The sequence below is a fragment of the Gopherus flavomarginatus genome, chromosome 1 (assembly GCF_025201925.1).
Source record: "Gopherus flavomarginatus isolate rGopFla2 chromosome 1, rGopFla2.mat.asm, whole genome shotgun sequence".
Taxonomy (NCBI): domain Eukaryota; kingdom Metazoa; phylum Chordata; order Testudines; family Testudinidae; genus Gopherus; species Gopherus flavomarginatus.
The window spans coordinates 267124438-267137774 of NC_066617.1; positions in this window are offsets into that span (position 1 = coordinate 267124438).

Below are 13337 nucleotides of genomic sequence, written 5' to 3' on the forward strand. Positions count from 1 at the left end.
GTTTGGTTGGGGAGCATGGCCTAGTGCCCATGGCTGAAACTCCTGACTGCCAAGGTGGTTGTTGGAAGGGGATCCTGGGTCCTCCCACTCCACCGGACTCTGATCCAGGGCCCTTTGGGCTACCAGTAGTCTGGCAACCAGGGATGTTGGTTAAGGATGTCCTCCCTGGACCTCTGTCTCTAATCCCCCCAACCCCTCTTTAAGGTTAATTTAGTCCAACACTTTCCCCTAGTGGGGAAATCCGAACCATAATACGTAAGAGGGGTTACCAATGTCCAAGTTCCACAGGATACTTCCCTCTCTGGTTGTCTCTGGAGTGGCTCCTTCCTTCCCTCAGGGTGGGCCCTTTTGGGCAGGTGTGTCAGAATCTTAGGTTTCCCTCTGCTCTGTGCTGTACTGAGCTGTGGGCTACAGGGCTGCTCACCTCCAGATCTGCCACCCAAATGAGCTAATTACTTGCTTTTTAATTCCTCCATCAGATGGCACATTTGCTGTAGGTGTGACAGGGCCGGGCTGTCTGAACTCAAAATAATCCCTTAACCCCTTGTTGCCCAGTGTGAGGTTTGTACACCCCATCACATTCCCTCACAGATGTGCGCACATACACACACACACACACACACAGATGGACTCCCACAGGAAAGTCACTAACACAACTAGAAAATCTCATATTAAGGGTTGCTTGTATCACTTCATTTTTTTGTAAATACAGACAGGTACATTTTCACATTGTGTCAGTTATGCAAATAAGCATTTTGACTGATAAAATTAAAAGTAGCCCCTAATTTTAATAAACTAATTTCTTTGTACAAGTACTACAATCTAAAAAATAAGCCCTATTTGTTAGAGATTTCCATGGAGTTTATTAGAGCAAATGGTGTGGGAAAAGTTAATGAAACTGCTAAGGTTAATTCAAATCTTATTTTAGGATCCAGCTAAAAAATACTTGTCTCTAAATCGGACTTTGCTTTTTCCTTAACATCAGGCCACTGTAATAGAGAGTGAAAGATGTATCTTTGTAAAGCAGTCATTGCCCACGTATGCTCAGCAACCATTATATAACTTTGTATTATCGTAAAGCTGACTTATAAAAAACAGAATACTTAACACCTCTATAAGGATGTCAATTACAGTATTTTATTTGAAACTGTATCTTTCAGCTAAAAAGATAATGTTGCTAATTTTCTTATTATTATTTTCAATTAAATGTAAACAGCAAGTCAAAACAGGTTAATATAGCACAGGCCTTAGGTTTAACATTTTTCAACATATCATATCTAGTAGTTCTTTTCATTAATTCATGGAGGTCTAAAAATATATATTTCTCTTACACAAAGAACTTCACCATTATGTTGGATGGGAGAACAACCAAACGGGTAACAAAAAACCTCACTGAGGAAAAATAGAAGTGTTAATTATTTTTGGAGAGAATACGTGAATGATTTCCAAAATAAAAACAACAATACAATACATTGTCTGTTATATCAATTAAATTATTGCAAATTGAATCAACTGGCATACAGACAACTTTTGGAAACAACCCACTTTTTGTATCAGGGAATGGATAAAATAAGATAGAAGGTATTGTAACAAATATCACATTACATAAATATTTCCTTGTATCCCAATTTACTTTTCCTTATCAGACTATTTTGTTCTGTTGATGTCATGCAATTTATGCACATAGTTCCAACCACTGACTCTTTTTAGAAAAGGTTTAAGATGTCTTATTTTTCAGAGCCCAAAGAATGATAAAAAAATGCTAATGTCAAAATCTTTTGCTAAACCACCATTAAAAGCTGAGCAAACTATGCAATGTCTGTTTTTTTTAACCATAAGTTAAATCTTGGGTTTATCCATATTGGGAAATTAAATGTTTCATTGCTGGGGTCTAAGAAATGCAGTTGCAAAATCTCTTACTCTTTTCTCTTTCCCAAGATTTTGTTGTGCCAGCATTTTACAGCCTCCTCAGAAGATGATTTTTCAAGAGCTTTTGAAAACAGAGCTGTGTTGGACTGATGATATTAATCATAATCCAAATGGCTAGTGTAACTAATGCACCGATGAAAAGATAGCAGCTGCTGTCATCCAGGGATGAGCCTATCTTTGACATTTCATTCACCTCTCTCTGGGCAAAGGTGACTCAGCATACTATATGTCTTCATCTGTCTTCTCAATCCTTACAAGTTAACAGGATAATAGGGTGGTCGCTTGGTGGTCTGCAATACATACTTCCCTTTATCTTTCCAGTCACAATTCAGAAGAGCATAAGGAAACTCATTTTACCGGTGTGCTGGCTATTCTATCCCTTCCTGGTCATCTGATCCAGGGCCTGCTTTGCAACCCAGGCCCTAATGACAGAGAGATAGTATCAGCCAGCTACTGATAGCTGCCAGCCTTTGAAGCTACGCTCAAGTCAGATGTAAATCACACACAATGAAGCCACAGAACATTAAAGGCAGAAAGTCTGTAAAACCAGTTGAGCTGATTAGTACTAAATTACTGATACTCCATCTGCTAGGGTGGTAATATTTAAAAAAAAAAAAAACTGCCTGACTGCAGTGCTTCATTTCACAAAGCCCCCATGCTCAATGGCTTTATAGGGAAAACTATGCTGATTGGCAAAGGAAGGAGATGGTGACAAATACATAATTACTCTTTGAGGGAGCAATGCATCCATTAAGAAAATTAGCAATCTATGTGTGTATATATTGAAGAAAAATATATAAATATATACATACACTTTTCCGTGAGAGATTGTAGGCCACTTTCCCTAGGTCCCAATTGTTAAAAACAAATTTGTAGCAGAACAAGTATGTACAGAAGCCATTTGTTATTTAAAAGAATCAGGAAACAGATCAACAAAATACAATCCTTAGGGCTAAATTTTCAAATCTGGGAAATTAAGTTGACCTGCAAAATCTGTTTTTGCTTGTTCAGACAGATAACTTTGCGCATACTGCCTGAGAAATGTTCTTCTGAGAAACGCTAGCCACAACATTAACAGGGGACATTGCCAGTTCCTCCATGCAACCCATCTGCGGTGCTGAGCAGCACATGAGATGGGGTTGGGCTCTTGTAGTGGCACAGACTATAGGACAGGGATCGGCAATCTTTGGCACGCAGCCCATCAGGGAAATGTGCTGGCGGGCTGAGATGGTTTGTTTACCTGCAGCGTCCACAGTTTCAGCCAATCATAGCTCCTACTGGCCGTGGTGCTGTTCCAGGCCAATAGGGGCTGTGGGAAGTGGCAGCCAGCACATCGCTCGGCCCATGCCACGGCACTCCCCGCAGTTCCCATTGCCCTAGAATGGCAAACCGCAGCCAGTGGGAACTGCGATCGGCCGAACCTGCAGATGCTGCAGATAAACAAACCAGTCCAGCCTGCCAGGGGCTTTCACTGATGGACTGTGTGCCAAAGGTTGCTGATCCCTGTGATAGAAAATAAAACTAGGAGTTCTGATAAGGTTCCTAGCTCAGTATCTTGACATGAAGTTTAGGGTGCCCGTGCCCTACCCTCTGGGAACCAGGCTCACCTGACTGACCCCTTTATGTCTGTTTCCCACAAATAGCCCATGCTTTCTCCTTCACTGCCCCTTGCTGCTGGAAAGACTTCCTTCTTCCCATGTACCATACAATCAATCTGTCCTCCTCCCCCTCCCTAATTCTGATCATTTAAAAAAAATAAAAATCTTGATTTTTATAGAAAACATTTTGATTGAAAATGTTTGTGAAAAAAACTGAAAATAATGAAAAATGGATCTGTTTTTAAACCCTGTGAAGGGGAAATGGAAACAGCTTCAAATTTTTGATGTTTTTTGTGATTTTTTTTTTAATTTAACAAGCTCTGATTTGAACTATTCCTGTCGTATGATTGGTCACATAAATCACAGTTTGTTTCAGATATGTTTAAAAAGTTCATTGCTAAAAACAAACAGATAAATAATAATGGAAAACAGCAAATAGTCCTATCCCACATAACTGGGGTAAGAGGGGTGAAGAACCAGCCATTCTTCAAATATTTTTGTAAACAAAAATCCATTCACAATAAAGGGAATGAGCCTGGTCAAAGTGAGCAGCTACTTGGAATGCGCACAAATGATCACAAATCCTGTTTTGCATTATTCAGCCAGCTCTAGTCTGTAAAATGGCAGGCATGCTTAGGGCACTATATAATAAAACACATTTTTAAACACATGAAAAAATGTATCATCCAGCAGGATGTTTAAACAATTTGTATAGTGAGGGTGCTGAGAGTCATTGAACCAAACTGTAAACCCTGTATGTGATGGAAACCACTTTAAGCTAGGGGGTTCAAGAGCACCCCCCAGCACCTCCATTTCCAACACCTATGCCATCTAATCAGATTTTGTACTGAATCATAATAGCAAGCCAGTGAAAATAGCTGTCCATTGTAATTAGCTGGAAACAATAGTTATGGGGGATTAGGTTGCTCATTTTGCTTTTATTTAAAAAGCAACTACTTTGAAAGCATAGAAGCCTTCAAGTAACTTTACGGGTACAATATAACATTACAATGTGTGATCCTCTTTTAGGTATATTATCACATAAATAATAATTAGGCTAGGGCATGGTTTTGATAACGGTTGATATGCTGTTGGTATGCTTATCTCTTCTCTGGTGTCAAGGCATATCAGCACCATAATATATGCTGTTCTGGTGTTAAAATAGCAAATTTAAGTGCATTTCATTTTGTATTATTCTTTCAAACAATCCCCTGAGAGATATGGCCTGACACTATTTTCACAGATTTCACATCATAAATGCTGGGAGAGGGGGACTGCTTTTTTGGAAAGGTGGGGGGAGAGTCTTATCCTCCTCATATAGTAATTGTCATTTTTGTATTGTTTTTAAAGGGAGAGAACTACTTGAGCTCACAAAACCTAAAAAGACTAGAAACTCTTTATCAATAGTGTCTGTTTATACAAGGATCAGGTATGATATTATTATTCAAATTACAAACTTCCCCACACAGCTCAACAACTATTACACGATTTTGAAATAAGGGTTTAGACTCTTGGCCTTTTAAAGTATAAATGAACAAAACAGTGCTGTGGCCCACTTCCTGTCATAGTGCACATAAGGGAACTGTAAGAAAAATGGAAAGACCCCAGTGCAATGGAGGAGACTGCAGAACTGAAGAGAAGAGAGGCAGAAAAGAACGTGACTGTTATGCTTCCATCCTAAGAGGAAAACAGATACTTTCCAAAATAACTTGTTTTCCTTAATACAAAATAACAAGAAAGAACAAGAGAGAAGACTCCGTGAGTACTAGCATCGCCCACCTCTGAAAACATGGGAGCAGTATGAGACTAATCGTGAGGAAAGTGTGCTTAAATCTAGATGGGCTGAGTTGCCATGGTTCATTTTGTTCAAAACACCAAAGTTTGTTGAGGTTTGAATAGAAGGTTTCAATTATTTCCCATGTCTTGCTAAATACCATAATGATTGCATTAGACTCCTATCTGAATCCCAGCTCCTGCATCCTTGGCAATTGTAAATGTGCACATCTGCATGACCGGATGGTAATTAGATACCACAGTCATGGGTGCATTAGAAATGCATTGACAGAATTCTAACTCATGTCACTAATATATCATTGCTGAATGGACTTCAGTCAATTTAAAGATAAAAGCCCAATGCTTATCCACTGAACTATCCAACTCTTCACATGCCAACAAAAATGTTCAAAGCATATTTGCTTACTTCAAAAGGCAAATATATAGTTTAGTTTGTGCTTCAAGGAAATTTTATTTTACCTCACAACTTTATTAAATGTCCAGAATGTGAAAAAAGCTAGGAAGAGAGGAGCAAATAAGGGGATGGCAGGATATTCCTTTGCACATTAAAACAATTAGAAAAACTGGCAAGGAAGTTGCAATTTAAAATTAGCATTTCTTTGGCAGCTTTTATTTTTGCACAGCCCCTGCATGAGCGATTATTTCAGCCCAGGCCTGCATAGATTCCACATACAAACTTCTTCAGAAACAGAAAGCCACAGAACAACAATCTTTAGCCACTGTTACAAATTTCTAAGAAGTTCTAATGAGCCTTGAGATATTCACTCTTTTACAGAAAATATTTTCTCTTTAAAGTCTTTAAATATGTTCACTTTAAGGATACAAATACTGGTGGATAGAAACCAATGTTCTTATTTTCTTTCCAAACTCAAAATAACAAATTTCTCCTGATCCCTTTATACAACCTTAGTAAGATCAATAACAAAGTTACTGACTAGGCATATATTTTTTTAAAGTTTCTTTTTTATTATTATTAATTTTCATTTCTTTTTTAAGCTTTAAATTAAATCATAGGTTTAATAAAAGTTTGTCATTTTTATTCTCAGCTAAACACATACAGCCATATGCTCAACTGATGTTAATTGTACCTAGAGCTTTGGAGTCAATAGAGCAACACTGATTCACACCAGCTGAAGATCTGGCCCATACCTATTTTAAAAGTCTTTTAATTTTGGTGCTAACATGGAGCTACTATATCAGCATTATAGATGGACCTGCTCATGCTCTACTGCAGGGATCGGCAACATTTGACATGCAGCCTGCCAGGATAAGGACCCTGGTGGGCCGGGCCGGATTGTTTACCTGATGCATCCTCAGGTTCAGTCCATCGTGGCTCCCACTGGACGCAGTTCACTGTTCTAGGTCAATGGGGGCTGCAGGAAGCAGCAGCCAGCACATTCCTCGGCTTACGTCTCTTCCTACAGCCCCCATTGGCCGGGGCGGTGAACCGCGGCCAGTGGGAGCCACAATCAGCCGAACCTGCAGACGCATCAGGTAAACAAACCGGCCCAGTCCACCAGGGTGCTTACCCTAGTGGGCCACGTGCCAAAGGTTGCTGATCCCTGGTCTACTGTGATTCCTCCACTTTCTGTGCGGTGAATTCCTCAGCTTTCTTTTTCCTATTAGCAAGGGATGAGACCACCCTGACTGACTACAGACTAAATACTGATGTTGGGGGACAGATTTCTCTTACTGTCCAATTACTGGTACAGAGTGGAAAGGAAGACTCACGGTAACCTTTAAAAAAATGGAAACAGAGAAGAGGGATCCAGCTGTTAAATCTTTATTTGATTATATAGGTAGGAATTGTGATCCTTTTCACTTATAAGTTACAACCTATTCTTACTTGTATTTGCAGAAACAATAGCTCTATTTCAAAGACAGATAAGCCAAATTAGTATCTCAGTAATGGGGGTGGTGATAAACAAAGGTGTTTTCTAGGGACCACTTAGAAAGTAAGTCACTATGACAGGAATGCTGAAACACTCTCTGTCACAGGGAATTGCAAGGATAAAAAGTTTGCTCCTTCGCTATTTTTTCTCTTAAATTTGAGAGCCTAGATAAAACTAGTAAAAGATGGTCCCAACAGTTGCCATATCTTTTTCTCAACTGCTCTTTCTCTCTCTATCCCCCTTTCTCCTTCTCTGATATAAACATACCTGTTTCCTCACATCAGGAACTGGATTTGTTTGGCGGAAGGAAATCAATATGGAGGATGGGTTTTTTAATAAAAAGAGCTCCTCCTACAAAAAGGCTTAAGCCAATGATTAGGCAAGGATCAACACCTATGTGTAACACTGTTCTGCCCCTGTTAGCATTCTTCCTGAGCTAGTGTTTTTTATCTCATCAGGTACAAAATGCATGCAAACACAACATAAAAATATTCATGTTTCTTTGCAGAGAACATATTCTTAGAATGCCCAGATAATATTAGACTATTAGAGTTCTTAGTATTAAATATTAGAGTATTTAATATTAGAGTGTTATCAGATTTTCATGTCAGAAGAAAAAAAGGAGTTTTAACATTTTTATTTTTAAAAAAATCAGTAAATTCTAAGGCAAATACAGAAGCTGTTGCTTCAATGGTATTAAGAGATATTATTGGTTGCAAGTGATATATATGTCACATGTCATTGAAATGTCAGCCAACAGAGAAAGCATGCACTAGTGTTTTGTAATAAGATGGAACTAGCATGTTAGATATGCTTATCTAGATTTGAAAACAGAAGTGGAGAACAGAGGTGGGAAAATAAGTGTTTTTCAGTTCTGAAAAAAAAATGAAAAAATCAGGGCAGATTTTTGCTTCTGTTCTAAAATCTTTGGAATTTGCCAGCAAAGTAGAAAAGCCCATTTTCGTCCAGCAGACCAATAGCACATACTCCTCCATCCACTCATGACCTGTTGCAAAGTGGTTAAGACACTTTGAAGCAAGCATATGAATTCAGGTCTCCGTCCTCCTGCAGAGCAGGCTATAGATTATTCTGGGGTGTGCTTCCCTCAAACTTTGTGGAATTACAGTTAGGATGGATAAAAATCAATTATTTTAAAAAATGATTTTTTAAAATTTAAATCAGTTTTTTTGATATATGGTTTTTGAGGTAATAGAAGTAGGAAAACCTGGATTAGACTGTAATTCCTTCTGCTCTCTGTGTAATTCTCTTTTCTGTTTGAGTGTCAGCAGACAGATGGGTGGGTCTCTGGATAAACCTTCTAAGGATAGTCCTTTAGATTATATGTTAAGTAAATGGCCCCTACCCAGTGTTCAAAAAGGGATGACAAGGACGTGGCAGGTAAACAAACTGATCCAGCCCACCAGGGTGCTTATCCTGGCAAGCCACATGCCAGAGGTTGCCAACCCCTGTTCTAGACTGAGCACTGAGTCCCACTTGGTAGCAAGAAAAATTAATCTAAATAATCTATATAGAAGCCCTTGGAAACCCATAAGATTGGGTCCCTAATCCATGAACTATTGGAACTCTTTTGCAAGACTTTTCTTAAACATTTCATAAATATATTGTCTCATGCTATAGAATTAGAATTTATAATCCCTATTCCATGATGAGTTATCTTTGAGCTACAATGTATCTTAATTAAAACTATCCTTCTCTGCAAAGCCTGGGACAGCAGGTGTATCAGGACAGGTCCCACCCATAAAAATTGAGGAAGCCATGATTCAAGCTAGTGAGCTAACTAGTGGAGCAACAGGTGGTGGGGACACTTCTTCTCTGACCACTGTCTTTAGTCCGTCTCGTACGAGACAGGGAGCTGTCTATAGGGAAGAAGCAGTTAATATTCAGGCACCCCTTCGGACCATCCCAGTCCCCACAACGGATGGGAATGTGATAGACCGTTATGTCCATGTCCCTTTTACTACTGCAGATCTCATGAACTGGCAAAACACTACGCCTCACCTTAGAGACGACCCGGACGTCGTTCACAGGCGATTCCGTGCCATTTTTCAATCTCATAATCCTGATTGGCGGGACGTGGGCCAACTTTTAGATTGCCTACTGCGCACAGAGGAGAAGGAGCGGGTCCTAAGGGGGGCCAGGGAGGCTGCGGAGGCTCCCAGTGATGGATGCGATATTATAGCTCTTACTAACCCTACTCAATGGAACCCGAATAATTCAGCCCACTAGGCTAACTTAAAGAAATTCCTAACCCATATTTTGACAGGTATAAAACAAGCAGGAGAAAGAACTCTAGATTGGTCTAAAGTCCATAATACTGTGCAAGCGAAAGAAGAACACCCCTCTGACTTTTATGAGAGACTTTGTAAAGCATTTTGTACTTTTACTAATATAGACCCCAAGGCTGCAGACACACAGTCCACGGTCAGGCTTATTTTTATCTCACAGTCAGCTCCGGATATTAAGAAGCGGTTGCAGCAGCTTGAGGGGGCTGAGGGAAAATCTCTGGAAGAACTGGTAAGCGTAGCCACCAGGGTGTATCACACAAGAGATTAAGTTCAAGAGACCAAACAAGTGAGAATGCTAGCAGCCCTTGTAAACATGGGGAGTAAGAAACAAAGTGGGAGACAGGGACCCCCCAGGTGGCAACCGAAAGCGGATGGGGGGGGGCCCAAGCCGTGCTGATGAGATATGTCATTACTGTAAGCAACTAGGTCACTGGAAAAGAAAGTGCCCAAACCGATGTACCCAACTACAGCCCCAACCTAAATCCCAGATGGCTATGGACAGAACAGACTCTGTCAATAGTGAGGAATGATGGCGACCCAGGGGTTCACATGTTACCTATTCGAATGACTTTACCACTTAGGTTTGTTCCTCCACAGACCCCCAGGTCCATTTAACTTTGGGAGGAACCGTTTATTCTTGTCTTCTGGACTCTGGGGCTGCCCTTTCCACTGTTACTGCTAATCCAAAAGGCAGAAACCTTACAGATAAAAGCATTCCGGTAATGGGTATAGGCGAAAAGCCGTTTGAGTGTCCTGTATTGCAGGAGGCTGCTGTAGAAATTTCTGGTGTCTCAGCCTCCCATGCATGTGTATAAAAGGTTTGTAAAATTTGTGTAAAACAGAGTCTTTTGTACCAAGGTACAGGCTCTCCTTTTTCTGCAAAATTAAGCATTTTTCCTTATCCCTGTCAGGCTGTTAATTGGCTCTCAGCTAGGCAAACCCAATATTTCGGTAACAGTACCCTGAAGCCTATTTCTGTAGCCTTGGACAAAATGCAGGGAAATAACTGTTTTATTGATGTCACTGTTGAAGATTGGAAGGAACTGAGTGAGATCTTAAAAAGAGAAATATTCAATGACAGAGTTAAATTACAAGTATTTAAAAAAGTGAATGGGACAAGCACTGTCTCTAGCTCATTTTCTTGCAAATATTCTCAATACTCGGTACTAGGGTCAAACCTTTACTGCAGAAGAAGAGGAGTTGCTTATGACAGGGATGTCCAGCAATCAACCCTCCATAATGCCAACTATGATAAACTTCAGAGCTAAGGGTGAACCATTCAAGAAATATATGTTTGCTGATGATATTTTAAAGAAAGTTACACCAGTGAACTGCTGGAAGTCACTTAAGCACTTGGATTCAGAGACTGTTGAAGCGATAATCTCACTTTTAACAGCAGTAGCTTCTTCTGCTGGTGTAGAAAAGATATTTTCTTCCTCTTGACTAATTCATTCCAAACTGAGAAATCATTTGGGACCTGAAAAAACAGGAAAGCTTGTTTTTCTTTTCCAGATTATGAACAAACATTAAAATGAATGTGAAGATGACTGAGTTATCTGCAGAAGCCAATATTTTAAGTTTCTCATGTTGACTCGCCTGACATAGTTGATTTAATTTTTTTTAATATTTCATTTAACTATTTTAGTTGAAAACAATTTTAACAAAAATAAACTTGATTTTAAAAAACTTGAATGTTTAACTAGATTCCAAAAATCATAAGCTTGTTTTGTTAAACTATTATGTTTCCTGTTGAAGAAAAAAATCCAGAATACATAATGCTGTTGTTTTAGTTAAATAAAGCAATTTAAATGTCTGGTTGATTATGTTCTCCTTCTAATACAGCATGACAAGAAAATCCTTCAAATACTAACAATTAACCTGTTGAATTGGAGATAGTTCATCTCCCAATGACTTCATAAATATCTGCTTCAATTACCTTTGGTAAATGAAATAACCAAACAATCATTCATTTCTGATATAGCTGTAAAACTAATCTGAAAAGTTTTCAAAATAAATCACTTTAAAATATATAGTGCGTACCTTCTAAAAATGAAATCTACATCTATCTCTGAGTTGTGAAGAATATGTATTAAGGTTATAACAACCAACAAGAATGCACTTTTATGTAGAAATCCATGATTAAATCGAGTCTTCCTGATTAGTGATTTAAATCAAATCCACCCTGATTGCAGCTCACTTTGTGCATGTCTTCATTAGATCAGAGTGAGAGAGAATGACTTCATAGCCTGAGTGTTAGATGTAGATTCAAATCTTCTTGCTGCCTGATTCAGAGGAAGGATTTGAATCTACATCTCCTATCTCCCAAGAAGCACCTTAATCACCAGGCTATAGAGTTTTTCCTCATGCCTTGGCACAATGAATGTTTAAGTATTTATACAAAGTGGAACAGCTTCGACAGGAACAACTGAGAACAGCCTGTTCCCTAATGGTCTATAGCTTGGTGGTTAGGCTGCTTCCCTGAGATGAGGTGAACACTTTAGGTTCAATTCACTGCTCTTGATTTGGGATTCATACCTTGGTTTCTTACATCCCAGACAAGTGATCTCACCATTGGATTAAAAGACACATGATTTTCAAACTAACCCTGAAAACCTTTTCCCCAGCCAAAACTATTGGGGTCAAATTTGCAGATAGTTTCAGCTCAACAAAAACTGCATTTTCCAGTGAACAAACAATTTTTCCAAAAATATTGACCCAGTGGAGAACTCCTTATTTTCTTTTAGTATAGGAATGGCCAGGGCCAGCTCCAGGCACCAGCAAAGGAAGCAGGTGCTTGGGGTGGCCAGTGGAAAGGGGCGGCACATCCGGGTCTTCGGTGGGAACTGAAATCATTGGGGCAGTTAGACAATTAGACACTATCTTCAATTTGTTGTAAATGAGTAATCTCATTTCTGCTATGCTGTCTCTTGACATATAAAAGCATTTGATACCAGCCCCAAGAAAATCATCCCAGCCACAGCAGCATTCACAAGCTGGGTTTGCCTTAGTGATGACTCATAGCATTCCATTAGTTATTCTTTAAAGATGAAATAAATTGATATGATTGTCTCAGTTTGAAAACTAAGAGCCAAATATATCCGTTCATCTACAGGGGGAGTGAGAACACAATGGATTCTGAGGGCATGGACTGACTCCACATAGAGCCTTTTGCAGGTCATGTGTATTGCCCACTAGGGCAAAACTGGCCAGGGTGAAAGGGGAAATACTAGGAGTGGAACTTGGAAGAGGAGGTGTACTGGTGCATCCTCCCTCCAGAAGGCCAACAGAGCATATGTTGTTGAAGCAATTCAACCTTATGATACATTTACTTTTGTATGCTGTGTTTCTATGAAACACCTTTTTAGACGGATCTCAGAAATGGAATTATGGAACAATCATTGTGTAAGTTTCTTCCTAAAAAGCACTAGACAGTGGTTGGTTGACTTATGCTCTGAAGTATAACGGTTCATCTGACGTGTTTTATGTGTTTTCTAGCATACAGAGAAATTTTAAAATAGGCAACAATTTGACACACATCCTAATTAATCACAAACAGGCCAACTTTTCTTCTTGGTAAATGAAAATACAAAAACTGTCAGACAATACAATAATACAATACTATGAGAGTTAGATTTTCTGCTCCCACAGAAATCAGTAAATTAGATCTGAGGACTTCCAACAGCAACAATAATTATACAGTAGTTTGTATTTCTGTACGTTAGTTATAATTTTTACATTCCTTATTATGCTTTGTGTACTTCGTGCAATAGAATTCACAATTAATAATGTATTCAATTAATGTCACCTTTTTATTTGCT